This window comes from Balaenoptera musculus, chromosome 11, assembly GCF_009873245.2.
Source record: "Balaenoptera musculus isolate JJ_BM4_2016_0621 chromosome 11, mBalMus1.pri.v3, whole genome shotgun sequence".
In the NCBI taxonomy this organism is placed as follows: Eukaryota; Metazoa; Chordata; class Mammalia; order Artiodactyla; family Balaenopteridae; genus Balaenoptera; species Balaenoptera musculus.
The window spans coordinates 93,058,113-93,072,970 of NC_045795.1; positions in this window are offsets into that span (position 1 = coordinate 93,058,113).

Sequence of the window (14,858 nt, forward strand, 5' to 3'; positions counted from 1 at the left end):
AAATGACCAGGAGTAGAGGTGACTTCCAAAACTCATTATCCCTTCCTCCAATCTCTAGGAAAGTAATCTGTACACCAGCAAGAGAGATGACGATGAGTGGTGCTTGATGGATGTGGAACTATATTCAGAAATCCTCATTTGTTTTCTTCAAGTCGGCAGAAGATGGTGTTGAGTAACTTCCATCACCAAAAGAACTGTTTTCAAATAGTCTCCCAGCCAAGTTTGACACCCTCAGTACTCGAAATGTGCCAGGGAAGGAAGCTGAGATGATCAAAGTGAAGAAGAAAAAGAGAAGCTAGATATTTGAACCAAGAGAAAGAGTTTTTGCCAGGCCTAATCCAGCAGGTAACATTTAGGATGAGATTTTCCAAAAAGTGAGTTTTGGCTAGCTGCGGCGAAATCATGAATCACAAAATAATGACTTTGGGAGCTGTAAACAGTTTCAATTTATACAGGTGACATTTAAAATGCTAATCAGACCTTAAGATAATTGCTGGAAGTTTGGAAGCCTCTGCTGGGAATTCTTCCAGTTTCTGTGGAAATGATTCAGAACACAACCAGATCGGTGAAGGTGTTTCTGGCTTGGCCGACTTGGGTTTTGACCTCTCCAGAGCCAAGGAATTTGAGTGATTGTCGTTTGTGGTGACACTTTTGGTAATTGAAATCAACAGCTTCCAGTTTGTAAACAGAGAGTGAGAACTCATCCCAGTAAGGGAAAGTTTCAGTATAGCTTTTGTGGTTTGGTCACTGTGCAAATGGGGATGCACTGATACTAAGAAGATGAGCCCTTTGACCAAGTCTGACGTTGTGTGTTGATTGCAGACCACTTAAAAAAAATCACACAGCAGATTTTTCCCCCCTATTGGCAATATATTCCACAACTTTTCAGGTATTGTGTTTGTTCAACAATCAACAAAAGTTTGAGGGCCTGCCATGTACTGGACTCTGCTCTAGGCCCCAGGACAGGGGATAAACAAGGCTGATCAGGTCCCTGCCCCATGGAGCTTATACGGGGAGGCAGTAATTAACACACAAATCTGATACATACAGATATAAGGTGGTAGCAGATCCCTGGGACTTCCCTGGTGGTCCAGTGGTTAAGACTTCTCCTTCCAATGCAGAAGGTGAGGGTTTGATCCCTGGTCAGGGAGCTAAGATCCCACATGCCTCACGGCCAAAAAACCAAAACGTGGGACAGCAGCAATATTGTAACAAATTCAGTAAAGACTTAAAAATGGTCCACATCAAAAAAATTTAAAAAAAAAAATAGCAGATCCCTGATGAGTATTACAACCAAAATAAAGCAGGGTAATGGGAATAGGGTGAGATGTGAGTGACTTGAGGGGTGGAAGTTTAGATAAGTCAGGAAGGGGAGACCTCACGGAGGAAGCTGCATTTGAGCTGAGACCTGGGTGACTAGGGAGCTCCATCCATCTGAAGATCAGGGGCCAGCGTGTCCCAGGCCGAGGGCACAGCAAGTGTTCCTACTAAGAGCTGGACGTAGAGGGATGAATAGGACTCATAAGTTTCCATAAATCCTTTCTTGAAACCTGTTTGAAGACAGTATCATATACTCTTGTCTTGAATGTCCCTGAAAATTTTGTTGCTGCTTTTTGTCAAGGGCCTAAGGTTTAGAGCATTTTTCTTGTAGTGTGGAGATCAGTCCTGCCATGTATGCATCTTCCCACTCTCAGCTCTTTCTCTTCTGTTTTGTTATTTTCGTGAACTTTGGACTAAGAGCCCTAGGTTCAAGTCACACCTCTGAGACTTAATGAGCTGTGTGACTGTAAGCAAGTTACTTAATCTCTCTGAACTTTAGTTGCCTCATAGACTGATGAGGGCCATAGTGGTACCTGCCTGCTTCCTTGGGGTCCATGTAAATCCCATAATGAATGTAAAGTTCTAGCCCAGGGCTTGGCGTATAACACTTGCTCAGTAAGTATTAATAGTAGACACATTTACTTAATTCCCCTGTTTTCAAAGTGCTTTCACATTCTTACAATGCCCCTGAAACCTGGTGAGATACATCGAGGCTCAGAGTCAACAACAGAATCAGGGAAATGGGAGCGGCCCTGTGCTAATTGTCAGGGCCTCAGACGTTGCTAATCTTGTATATAGTTGTTTAGCTCTTAATAGCTGTCCCACCTGTGGGAAAAAGTCCTCTAGGGTAAGGGGGTGACCTGTGCAGCAACAAACTTTCAAGGATGACCAGTTCTCCTGGTTTACCTGAACTGAGGTATTTTCTGGGATGTAGCTCTTTCAGTGTTAAAACTGAGGCAGTCCCAGGCAAACTGGGATGGTTGGTCACCCTAGGCTTCCCTGGAAGCCACTGAAAAGCTAGAGGTGAAAAGAAAATGTCTTCAGGGATGCTGGAGCACTTTTTCTGTCTTTGGCTGAGGGTGTTGCTTTCTAATGCTGGGTTTGGCTTAAGAACCAGGACTGTGCAATGCTTGAAAAGAAGCACATAGGTTGATAGAAAAAGAACTTCTAGATTGTGATGTAAGCCAGAGTGTAACAGCGCAGTGCATTATTCAGTATTGGGGCCACCAGCCGCATGTGGCTATTATTTGGAATGTGCCAGGTTGTGATTATAAAGTGCACCCTAGATTTCTAAGATGCAATACCAAAAAAGAAAGAGTAAAATGTCTCATTGATAGCTTTTATATTGATTGCTTGCTAAAATGATAATATTTTGAATATATTAGGTTAAACAGAAGAGGTTACTAAATTTCCAAAAAAAGGCAGCAGCATAGCAAGAATTTTTGTTTTTTCTACCTGCAGCCCAAAAGTCACTGGTAGCTGCACACAACGTGGGGTACCACGAGGCCAGGGAAAAACAGTACCCGGAAAAGCCTCTGCTGCAGATTCTCTGTGAAGCCATCTTGAGGCCAGTAAGTTCTGCATCGTAAGCTCTGGCTCCTGAGTTGGCCTGTGGACCAGCTGTATTAGTATCACCTGGGAGCCCATCAGCGATGCGGGCTCTCAGGCCTCACAGCAGGCCTGCTGAATCAATCTGTAGTTGAACAGGATCCACAGATGAGTCCTATGCACAGGAAACTTTGAGACCCTGTGGTCCAGACTTAAATCAGGGGTTCTTACACTTCAGTGGGCCTCAGAATCTCCTGAGGGGACTGGTCAAGACTCAGGCCCTCCCTTTCCTACTTCAACAAGCAGAGGTCTCTGGACGCTTCCTTGGCCCTCCAGGTGATTCTGATACACACCGTGGGCTGAAGGCCGCCGGCTTAAATACTAGGTATTTGCAGCAGGTGAAGGCGGACTCTTCACCAGTCTGAAATCTCCGGCAGTGCGTCCGGCGTGAAGCTGGGGCGCGGATGTAGGTTTCTTTGCCATCACTCTGAGCTGCTGAGTCACGACAGACGCTGGCCCTCTCTGTAGCAAAGAGGTCACCGTTGTGTGAGCCAGCCTGTCTCACGTGAAGTGCCACGTCTCTGTGAGTCATCCTTCAGGAAGCAGGGTGAGTTTGCCTCTGGAAGGAATGATGGGGAGGGGGAGGATTTTGGAGATGGAATGGCCTGGCTTTGCCCTACGTCCTTCACCCCACTACTGAGTTCTGTGTTGATGGGCCTCCGGGTTGAATTGAAATGCCCTGGGGATTGGGGTGGGAGGTCACAGATAACTAAAGTGTTAAATGAAACATCATAGGATTGACACTCGAGGGACCCAGGGCGAAGGGAGTGTTTAATATGACAATGGAAACAAAGTGTCAAGGTTAATATTAAGTTACCAGTTGCCTTTGGAGCTGTAGGCGTTTTGTTTCAACTCTGGGCCCATCTCTGGTTTTCACTGCAGCTGTGATGGGCAGTTTCACGTACGCTGAGGCTTGTTTGCCACTGGCACTGTCTTACCTAAGAGTTGGCTTTCTGTCTAGGCTTTCTCCAGCCTGGAAGATTGCGGAGTAACTCCTCAAGAAACAGCTCTCAACCAGTGGGACGAGAGCCCATGAATAAATGCTTTAGACTGTGGTCCTTCGGGGCATTTCTTGGGTACTCAGGTTGAGGGGGGAATTGAGTTCCCCTTGCCTTCAGTGACCTCGGTAGTGCACCTTTACGATAGGAGCACACCCTGGTCCCTTTGCCTCTTTCCCCAGCCCTCTCTAGTATCCCTGTACCTCCCCTGACCATTCCTTCTGGAACCAGTGTCATGGGTTTGTACCCTCGCTTACAAGCTTTCTAAGCCCTAGTGCGGTGTATTTCTATTGCGTGTCCTTTTGTTCAGCGTGTGACCTGTACTGTAAAAACAGGCCAATATGCAAGCAAACTGGAGGGAAATGCTCAGGTGTCCGCTGTTTTTGGTAGAAAATGCTGACTGATGATTTGAGAATGTGCCTGGCAGACCTTCCCCTACTTCTCACAGAGTGACCTCCGACCTTGCTGAACCCCCCTTAGAGGCTGGGACGTGTCACACCAACCTTCCTTCCCTCTGGGTCAGACCTGCGTTGCAGTCCGAAAGCTCCGCCGTCTTCTCTAGCCCCCTCCCTATTTCCTCACACAAGGCATGTCCCGTAATAGAATCCTTGTCTGTTTAATCCCATCCTGGTGCTGCCTTTCAGAGGAGCTGGACCAACACGTGGAGAATTACGTCCCCATACCCCTTACCCTCTGTTTTCCTCCTCCTGTTTTCTTTGCCTGTTTTGATTTTTTAAAAAAAATAACATGACTCTTTCTTCCATTGTCTTGGTTGCTGTTTCCTGTTACCTCTTTGCTCTAACCTCCATATCAATGTGTTCCATGACTTATACCTTTGGTCTGGCTTTAATCACCACGTGGTTGTTGGGGTGGGCCATGGAGTCCCATGTACAGGGTCTATATTGAAGGTCTAGCTTTCCAACTTGGGGAGCACTGCCTCCTAGGGGTCTCAGTGTGCGCATTTGTGTGGAAAGGCAATCATGAAATAGGGGGTTCTAGGTCTCTCTATTTTGATTAGGATATACAGGGAACTAATATTTTTGAAATACTTGCCATGGACCAAACACTGCCCTGGGTGAGGTGGTTCACCCGTTTTTTTTTCATTTAATGAAAATGAGCCACCATGAGAAGTAAGTGGTGTTATTCCCATTTTATAGATAAGAAGACTGAGGCTTCACAATCTTTGATGACTTGTCCAAGCCCCTGAATCCAGTAATCGTGTTTCAGCTGAGGGGCACAGAGGACTTAACAGATTGTTCTTAAGTGGAATTTGTTCTGTGGCTCCTGAGATTTATGGGGAACATAATGTCCCAGTGAATAAGTGTGGAAACTGAGGAAGGAGCTACCATGACTCTGACACATCCAAGGTCAGGACTGGCAGGTGCGTCAAAAAGATCTGGTGTCAGAGCACACATTGAATTCTGGTTGTGTTCCTGACTGGTTTTTAAATACGAAAGCCCGGAGGTGAGTTTAAAGATGAAGGTTTCTTCCAGCTGAAAAAAATAAAGGCTGTATGTGTCTGACTGATTGGAGCCAATTCTCTGTTCTTCTCTGCTCTTCTCTGCATACTTGGGGTTTTAAAAATGCACGATCAACCCTGTTTGCCCAGCCCTGATGTTTTATTCGGTTTCATGTGGTCCTTCTGAGGCCTGCTCTATCATTAGGGGCCGTTTCCAAAGGCGCCGTGTGAGAAGTGATGCAATACCCAGAAAAAGGGCCCTGTGTTGCCTTTTTTAATCTGCTGTAAGCATCCTCATTTGTACAGATTTGATTCCTAATGATCCTGTCCTCATTTTCATCTGCTTCGTGAGCGTGGGTCAGACATGCAGTTAGGAAGAAATCAGACGGGAGATGCTTCACTTGTGAACTTCATCCTTCCTTAGTTGGGTCAGGGTTGGCGGGTGGAATCCAGGGCTGGCTCCTTCATTCAGGGACCTTCTAGGTCAGACACTTGGGATTTCTTGTGGAAACTGATCCAAGAAAGAATCAGAGGAAAGGGCTGCAGGTAAGGTGGGAGGTTCCCTGTAGGTTAGTGTGCCATGGGAGGCCACCAGCATGTGCTGTGTTTGGGAGTGGTGGTTGATTGAAAAATGGGGAGCCACTGAGTCTAGTTATCTTTGGTTGGGTGAAATATGGGGATACATCTGTGAGAGAAGGAGGTCTGTTTTTAGTGAAGAGAAATTCTCAAGTGTTTTACGAAATTATCATTGATCATCCATCTATCCAGTCATTTGTCATCTATTCATTTCTTCACTCCGGTATTTAATAAGGACCCACTGGGCTGTGTGCTGGCAATACAGCAGTGAAGCCGACAGACACAGCTCTGTCTTATGGGCCTTGCATTTCAGTAGACTGATGGGTTTGTGAACAATGCTTAGTTCTGTGCAAGACACACAGAGGTAAATAAACTCCATCTGGAGCTTGTCCTTTATAGGGTAGCTTTGAAATTTAATAAGAATGCCAAGTCATCTTAACGTTATTTGTATTTCATCTAAACATATTTTAAAACATAAATGGGGATGTGTGAGATCTCCTATCTCCAGCCACAGTAATTGGTCTAAAGGAAAGGACTTTGGTCTGAGCCGAACCAATCCTAGTTCTTCCCTAGGATTTTTTCCTACTGAATTCAGGAGAGGGAGACTCTTTCCTTTCTGGTAAAGGATGTAAGACTGACTGCAGACCTATGTTCCTTGCTATAGGGAGAATGAATTCTGAGAGACCAGAGCTGACAGGGAGGGAGGGGGCAACACAGGGTGGGGTTACACAGGGGGACACGGACAGGAGGGGAAGAGGGGACTAGGAGAGGGAGAGAGGAAGGGGGTACGGGAGAAAGGGAGAGGGGGGAGAGGGAGAAGGAGTTGGGCCAGGGGGACAGACAGATGGGGGGTGAGGGAGAGAGAGATGGAGGGCATGGTAAGGAAGAAGGATGGGGAATGGGGGCAAGGAGGAGGGGACAGAGAGAGGGACACATGAAGGATACACATATACTGGGGGAGACAGGGACAGGGGGGAGAGATAGGAGCTAAAGGGTCAGAGTACAGAGGGGGAGAGTGACAGAAGGGCAGAGGGAGGGTGATGGAGAGGCAAAGAGGGAGGGGGACCGGGAGAGGGAGGGGACACACACCAATGGGGGTGCATAGGTGAACAAACACACACGCGGAAACACACACACACGCGCCCAGAGAGGTGGACAGTGGGAGGTGCTAGGGATCCAGAACCCAGAGCCTCAGCTCTCAAGGTGCTCAGAGTCTGGCAGGCAGGCTGACAGGTCACCGCGGGCTGTGATGCAGCGTGGTCAGTGCATGAGGGGGCTTGCGCTGGGGTGGGCGGGAGGGTTGAGGAAAGCCTTTGGAAGGAGGGCTGGGTCTTGAGGAGGGAGCAGGAGTTTGCCTCGATCTCGTTTTCCAAGTGAAGCACAGGGGCCCCCCAGGGGTGAAGGTCAGGCCTCCTGGTGCCTTCCTGTAGCTCCCAGAGGTGCACGTGGCGTGTCTGGGAGGAGCCGGGGGAGCTGGGCAGGGCTGGGTGGACGCTGCCGAAGCAGTGCAGCTGTGGTCCTGAGCGGAGCGGCCAGCTGAGTGCGAGCGTTCGCTGCTCTACGTGCTAAGCAGACCCCGGGGTCCGAGGAAAGGGCTGCTGACCCTCAAACATCTCCTGGTCTCACAGCTCCCTTTTTCCCAAGGGATACCGGACGGCCACGTTTGCAACCCAACCACTTTCTCTGAGTGAGTCCACTCTCAACACACAGCCACTAAAAAAGACAAGACACAAAGCGCTCCCCTGCCTCCAAGTCACAATCCAAGCAGGTTTGCCATCATTGTTTGGGCAGCACAGTGATTTTCTAGTTTTTTTTGATTTTTTTTTTTTCTTCTTAAAGTTTGTAGAGTAACTCACGATTCTTGAAGTGTGTAGTACAAATTGCATGTCTAATTTATTCAACTCATCCAGAGACGCTTGAGATAATTGCACTGGGAAATTCCGTTTTCTGAGAAAACCTAGATGCCAAGAGGGTTATTTTGCCAGGTTCTCTGTGGGGCTCTGTGCCCTGTGGCAGGGGGATGGGGGCGGGGAGAGCACTTCAGGTACCTGGTGGGATGATTCCAAGGCTCAGAAGCCTGAATCTTCTCAGTGATTCCAGAGATATGAGACAGATGCTGTAACATGTTTTCCAAAATTCAGTTTAGGAAACATCTAACATGTTCAGTTATATAAGGTTATTTTCAAGCTTAACATTTATCTTCTACGTTGCTGACTTTCTAATATACATGCCCACTATATCTTGGAGGTAGGTTGCAGATTGGAATAATGTTAAAAAATCATTTTAATTTATGTTTCCATCTTTGTAACCTTTCATGAAGGTCACATATATACAGGAAAAGGCACACATCATCAATACACAGCTCAATACATGTTTCACCAATTGGTTCACATGTGTCACCAACTCCCAGATCAAGAAACAACCTTGCAGGGAGTCCTCCAAAAGCACCCTGGGGTCCCCCCACCTCTTCCCATGTCTCCTCCTAGAGTAATCAGGTACTGACTTGTAGCACCATAGATTAGTTTTGCCTTGGTCTATACTGTACTGGCAAGGTGTTCTTTTTTTTTTTTTTTTTTTAAGACTTGTTCATGTTGACTGTAGCTGTAGTTTGTTTTCTTCACTGTCTGGTATTCCACGTGATGACCGTGCCATTATTTATTTATCCAAACCACCGTGAAGGACTATTTGGGTCGTTTTTGCCTATTATGAGGAGTGCTGCTATGAGCATTCTTATTCCCAGCAGACGTGATTTGGTACATTTAATCTCACCATTACTGTACGAGTCAGGGTTCTCCAGAGAAACAGAATCAAAAGGGTGTGTGTGTATTTATTTTAAGGAACTGGCTCATGTGCTTGCAGAAGCTGGCAAGTCCAAAATCTGCAGGGTAGCCCAGCAGGCTGGAGACTTAGGGAAGAGCTGTGGTTTGAGTCCAAAAATGGTCTGATGGCAGAATTTCTTCTTCCTTTGGAAAGGTCAGTCTTTGTTTTCCTAAGGCTTTCAAGTGATTGGATGAGGCCCACCCTGTTATGGAGAGCAATCTGCTTTGACTCAAAGTCCATTGATTTAAATGATAATCAAAACCTTTATAGAACCATCTGGGATACTGTTTGATCAAATATACGGGCACTGTGGTCTGGTCAAGTTGACACATAATATGTACTCTGACAGCCGCTTAACTGAGCGTCTGCTGTGTGACCTCACCTATGCTGGTACTGGGGTGGGTAAAAGGTGGTAGGGGTGCCCTAAATTATAGCATATGAATAGAAAAATTTGAGGGATAGTGAGGCCAACAGAGGAGATGATCGCCACTGAAAAAATCGTTTATTACTGAGAGTTCCCAAGAGGAGGGGGCCTGCCGTGCCGTGGTGGGGGAGGGGGAGGGGCACACAGGGAAGCACCAGGGTTGGTCGGGGCAGAAGGAAAGGAAGAAAGTATTGTGAAAACTTTGACTGTGGTTTCTGGGAAAAGGAACAGGTGAGGCAGCATAAGCAGGCTTAGGGTTGGCCAATTTGAATAATTCTGGGAGGCTCTGGGACATCAGGGCTGTCCCTAGTTCCCTGGTAGCTGAGCCTGGGGTGATAAGAGCGGGTAGCTATTGGCCTGGAGTGTGAGAGTCCCATATGGGAGGTGGTTGGGGGGTATGGGTTCTGGATGGGTTAGTTTGCGTTTGAAAAGTACACCTTTGGCTAAGTTGTTGATTATCTCTAGGAACTGGCTAGCCCTGAGAGGGCAGTCCCGCCAGGGTCAGCAAACTCCAGATGTCGAATCATTTGGATACAGGAAATAAAAGCTGTGGTTAATATAGGTGGATAGATGGGGGAAGATAATTAAAAGGTGGTGAGACAGAAAGAAGTCTGGAATAGGACTCTGGGTACTCAGGGTGTGTCATTAATGAATGATTCTTATCACATCTTGATACAATAATACCCACTTTACTAATGAAGAAACCGAGGCTCAGCCGGTCCCTGGTACTGAGGATCAGAGCCGAGGCTTGGATCCAGGTCTCTCTGACTTGGCATTCTTTTTTTTTTTTTTTAAAGGATTTTTTTTTTTTTTTAATTTTATAGCTACTTTATTTATTTATTTATTTATTTTTGGCTGTGTTGGGTCTTCGGTTCGTGCGAGGGCTTTCTCTAGTTACGGCAAGTGGGGGCCACTCTTCATCGCGGTGCGCGGGCCTTTCACTATCGCGGCCCCTTCCGTTGCGGGGCACAGGCTCCAGACGCGCAGGCTCAGTAGTTGTGGCTCACGGGCCCAGCTGCTCCGCGGCATGTGGGATCTTCCCAGACCAGGGCTCGAACCCGTGTCCCCTGCATTAGCAGGCAGATTCTCAACCACTGCACCACCAGGGAAGCCCCTGACTTGGCATTCTTTACCTTTATATTTTTTCCCCTTCTAGGATTGTTCAAAACATTTTATTCCTGCCTTCGTAACCTCAAAGAGTTATCAGATGGTAATGAGTTTATATAAGTGAACACACTTTGTAACCAGTGAAAGCTAGAGATAGAAGGTAAAACTTTTATGAGGTTATATTACAGGGATGCTACTGTGATTCAACCTTGAAATATATAAATTCAATTTATGGAATCTTAGAAGCGTGAGGGATGTTTGGAACTCATTTGGGCCCTGTCTCTGTTCTCAAACAGGTGAAGTCCAAAACAACTTATTTTCTCCTGGAGGGTGGCCAGCGTCTTCCTTGGTAGCCTCGTATGTTATCACGATGATGAGAAAAGGATCAATGGATGTATATTTCATAGTGACTTTGCTTATTAAGTTTACTTCTTCAGTGTACCCAAGAGCACACTGGGGATTTGAGTTATTAACGAAGCTTCTGGATGTACCTAATTTACCCGAAAGCTGTGGCTTGAGATCTGGCTCATTGTGTGTTACAGATGACCCAGACTGGTGTGGTTAGTAATAGTTTCCCCAAATTCAGAGTTCTTTGCCATAGGAAGTGGTGGAAAAGAGCCCTAAGCTAAAGGTAGGGCCCCCAAGTTGTAATACTGTTTCACTGCAAAGTAGCCTGTTGATCTCAGATGCCAACTTGATCATTTTGAGCGTCACCTTTCCCACTTGTAAACCCAAAGAAAGGGACTAGGTGATTCTTAAGTCCCTTTCAGCAAGGACAGGAGACATTAGATCATTGAGGATTTGGATGGCTCTGTCATTTTGATAGAGGGGCAAAGTAGTACTAATAAGGATGGGAAGCTGGTTATCTTTGGTGTTCGGTAGTGAATACGATGGAGGAGGATTTACGTGAATAGCTGAGGTCATCTTTCACTCTTGTGCCAGCTGTCTGCTGACGCCACTTGGTTAACCCTGGGTTACTATAAATTAGACTTAACTGCTTTTTCCTGAGAATGGTGCTCTGTAAATCAGCGCTGGAAGAGAGTGGCTGTGTCAAGAGGGATTTTCATGGGGTACTTGAACCATTGGAAGAAGAGGGCATTATCTGGCAACTGCTTCTGAATATTAGTTTATGTCTTGGCAGTTGTTTTCTTAATAATCCAAAGCTGTCAAGGAAGCTAGCTCGTGTGGCTTGGATTCTTGGCTGCCTTCTCTGCCTGGTAGGGAGTTATGCATCCTGTATGCCTTTTTCCCCCCACCGAACCCTCTGTGGTGTATGTGACACAATTAAATGAGCTGACCGATATCCAGATAATAAGATCATTAAACGCCTCCCCCCCCTCCAATTTTTTTAAACAGGAGATAATTTTATCTAAAATTAAACTGTATATTAGTGCTAGTGTTAGTAACGTCATCCATATGGCTCTCCAATATGGACTGGCCCAGCAGCAGTGAATTGATGGTAATTCTCAGTGTTACTGAGATGGTACTTAATCAGGCATGTCCCTACACTTGCAAATAATCAGTTTTTGTCGTAATTATCTAGTTAAAAATATGGACGCCATCTCAATGTCACCTTGAATGCTCACAATGGAAAAAAAATAATGACACTTCTGTGCCCTCCAAGGCTGGTTTCTTGAGCTTGAGGAGTTACGGGCGTTCAAACAGTTGTCTCATTAAAACTAAAGTTGGTGCTGATATTTCCACATTAATCTCACCTCCGTCCTTACCCTCCCCAACACATCAGTGCTGAGCTCGAAAGAGACTGATGAGTCTTGTACTTTGCCAGAAACTTCCTAAATTTACTCCCAAGTAGGAAAGAAAGATAAAGTTATCTCCACTTGGCTTTTCAAGCCACAAAGACTTAACAAATAATTGCAATGGCCTGTGAGGGAGCAGCAATGGGCTCATTTTAATGGGAACGAGACAGCCCCCTACAGTAATAAGGGTGACAGACTTAATCACTTCTCTGTGGGGAAAATGGTCAGGGTTAGGCAGTTCGTTACAGAAATGGAGACTTGTTGAGAAAACTCTCATAACAGAAGATAAAGTGCTGTTGATTATGTGCATGCTGCTTCCAAGGAATAGCTTCTCCTCAGGGTACCTCCCTCTGCTGAAGGCCGCATGATGCCAGGATATCTGCGCTCAGAGGATTCTGTTACAAGGCGTTTCCTGAATAGCCAGGACACTGGGTTTTCCAGCCCGCCAAGGGTGCTGCAGGCTAAGCGAAGTGAGCTGTACTAAATGGACGTAGGATGGGGATTTGTTACCCTTCTACAACTTTCTATCTTTGTGATAAAGAGTTCGAGTTGTTGAGGTCATTTTAAATAGAGGGATGCAATGCGTCCTACCTGGGGAAAAAAAAATCACTGGTTGGAAAGAGCCTTCCTAGCTTGTTAGCATAGGTTTATGTTTGGTGGTGGCTTAATTTGGGTTTAGAAGATGTAGTTGACATGGTCTGTGCTTCACACATGGTCTCTTGGTGCCAACTTCTACATAAAGAACCCCTGTGACTACTGGTGCACACTTGTGACTCTAGCTGGGGGCGGGTGTTGCTGAGAGTGTCTGCTTAGTTGTGTGTGTGTGTGTGTGTGTGCGCGCGCGCGCGCGCACAACCTGGCAGTGCTGGAGGGGTGGTCCGGAAGCAGTCTTCAACAAACGGCAGATGGTAAGTTGGTGAATAAGTGCTCCAGTGCCCTGTTTCTTGGTCAGGAAAGTCTGTTCCTCCCTGTCTCCCAGAGATCTTCAGTGAACTTGAGCTTCATTGCCCACAGCAGTAACTGGGTCCGTAGAGCACCTTGAATTTCTTCCTTCCATCCTCCCTTCCCTTCTCTACTCCATCGCCAGGGTTTCCCAAGTGAATGAATTCGAGTCCTTGCCTTAGGTCTGCTTCTGGGGGAACTCAACCTAATTGAAGGGGTGAGGTTGCCATAAACAAGACAGGTTAATATTCCCAGGACATAGCGCAGCTGTTCCCACGCACCACTCTGGTATCTCAGAGGACGATGACTCAGTGTGATACAGCATATTCTAGTTTATTTCAGGGGGGCAGTTGAGATCATGGACTCAGTTCCTCTTGGAGAGGAGAGTGAAGTGATTGCGGACTTAGGCAAATGCTAGATTGTGCTGCAAAAACAAGTTAACCACGTCACAGTTTAATGCTAGGTGTGTGGTTCTCCTTGGTGACGTTCTTGTAAGAGTGACTCACGACATTGGTTTGTTTCCATCTGGGGGAAGCTGAGATGCTAGGCAATGGAGGAAGTGAGGTGGAGGTGGCAGCAGGCAGTGTTCCACTGAGCAAGGGGCTGGGGTCAGAGGGGTAGGTGGGGATGAGCAAATCCGGGAAGAAACATAAAACAGGCCAGTCTATATGCAGGCAAGGTTTGTTAAACCTATGTGCAGAGGACCTCATACTAATGATCAGAATAAATGCCCAATTTGATTTCTAAATGTCAGATATTCACCATGTTAGTTTGCCCCAACTCAGTAACTGTTATAAAAGTCGATCCAAGAATAGGCTGAGTGCAGCGAGTCGGTCCTGTAACTGCTACCTGACCCGCTGCAGAAAAAGTCAAACCAGTCATTTGTCACTTTGCATCCTGTCATCTGAGGAGACAAATGGTGATGCGACTGTATTTTTTACTTTGCAAATCACAAGGTTGGCAGAGTGTGTGCCCAGTTAAAACCTGGAGCTTTGACGTCAGTTGAACAGATTGTTATGGGATCGTTGATACTAGGTTCTCTTATCAGGGGACACGAGAGTCAAAGGAATGCAAAATGCTGTTTGAAGCACATAACCATAGGGAAACATAGGAACGGTTGTCGTTTCCAAAATGTTAAACTCCTGGGGAGGGAGTAAGTATGCACAGAGGATCTTGAGAAAGTAAACCACGGGTTGAACTTCAGCATTATTACGTGTTGTTTGTGTCACTTTGTGCAATTTTCTAACTTCTCAACTTGTCTCCTGCCGCCCAAACTTGGGAGGATAATAGTCCCTGGGTCTGAGATTTGAGGTGAGGACTAAATGACTTAGCAAGACAAAGCACTTGGCGTGCCGTCTGACGTGTGGCAGGTGCTTAATGATGGTAGCTGTTGGGGCGTATGTCCTGATGTGTGAACCAGGGGTCAGGTATTTATGCATCGTTTGCACAAATAATTGTAGAGCATCTGCTGGATACTACGCATAGTGCTAGATGCTGGGAACAAATGGTGAATGAAAACAAGCTCAGTCCTTGTCTTGAAAGAGCTCAGAGTCTGGTCAAGGAGATAGACCAGAGGCTGGTGAACATTCTCTTAAAGGGCCGCATGATAAATACTTGAGGCTATGCAGGCCATGGGGCATTTGTTGCACTCACCGAATTCTGCCGCAGTAGCTGGAAAGTAGCCTTAGGTGATATACGGAAATGAACGGACATGGATGTGTTCCAATAAAACTTTATTTACATAAAAAAAGTAGAAGGCCAGATTGGTTCTGTGGGCCGGAGTTTGCTGACCATTGAGATAGCCAGTAATATACAGACTTTAATAGCTAATATTTATTGAGGGCTTA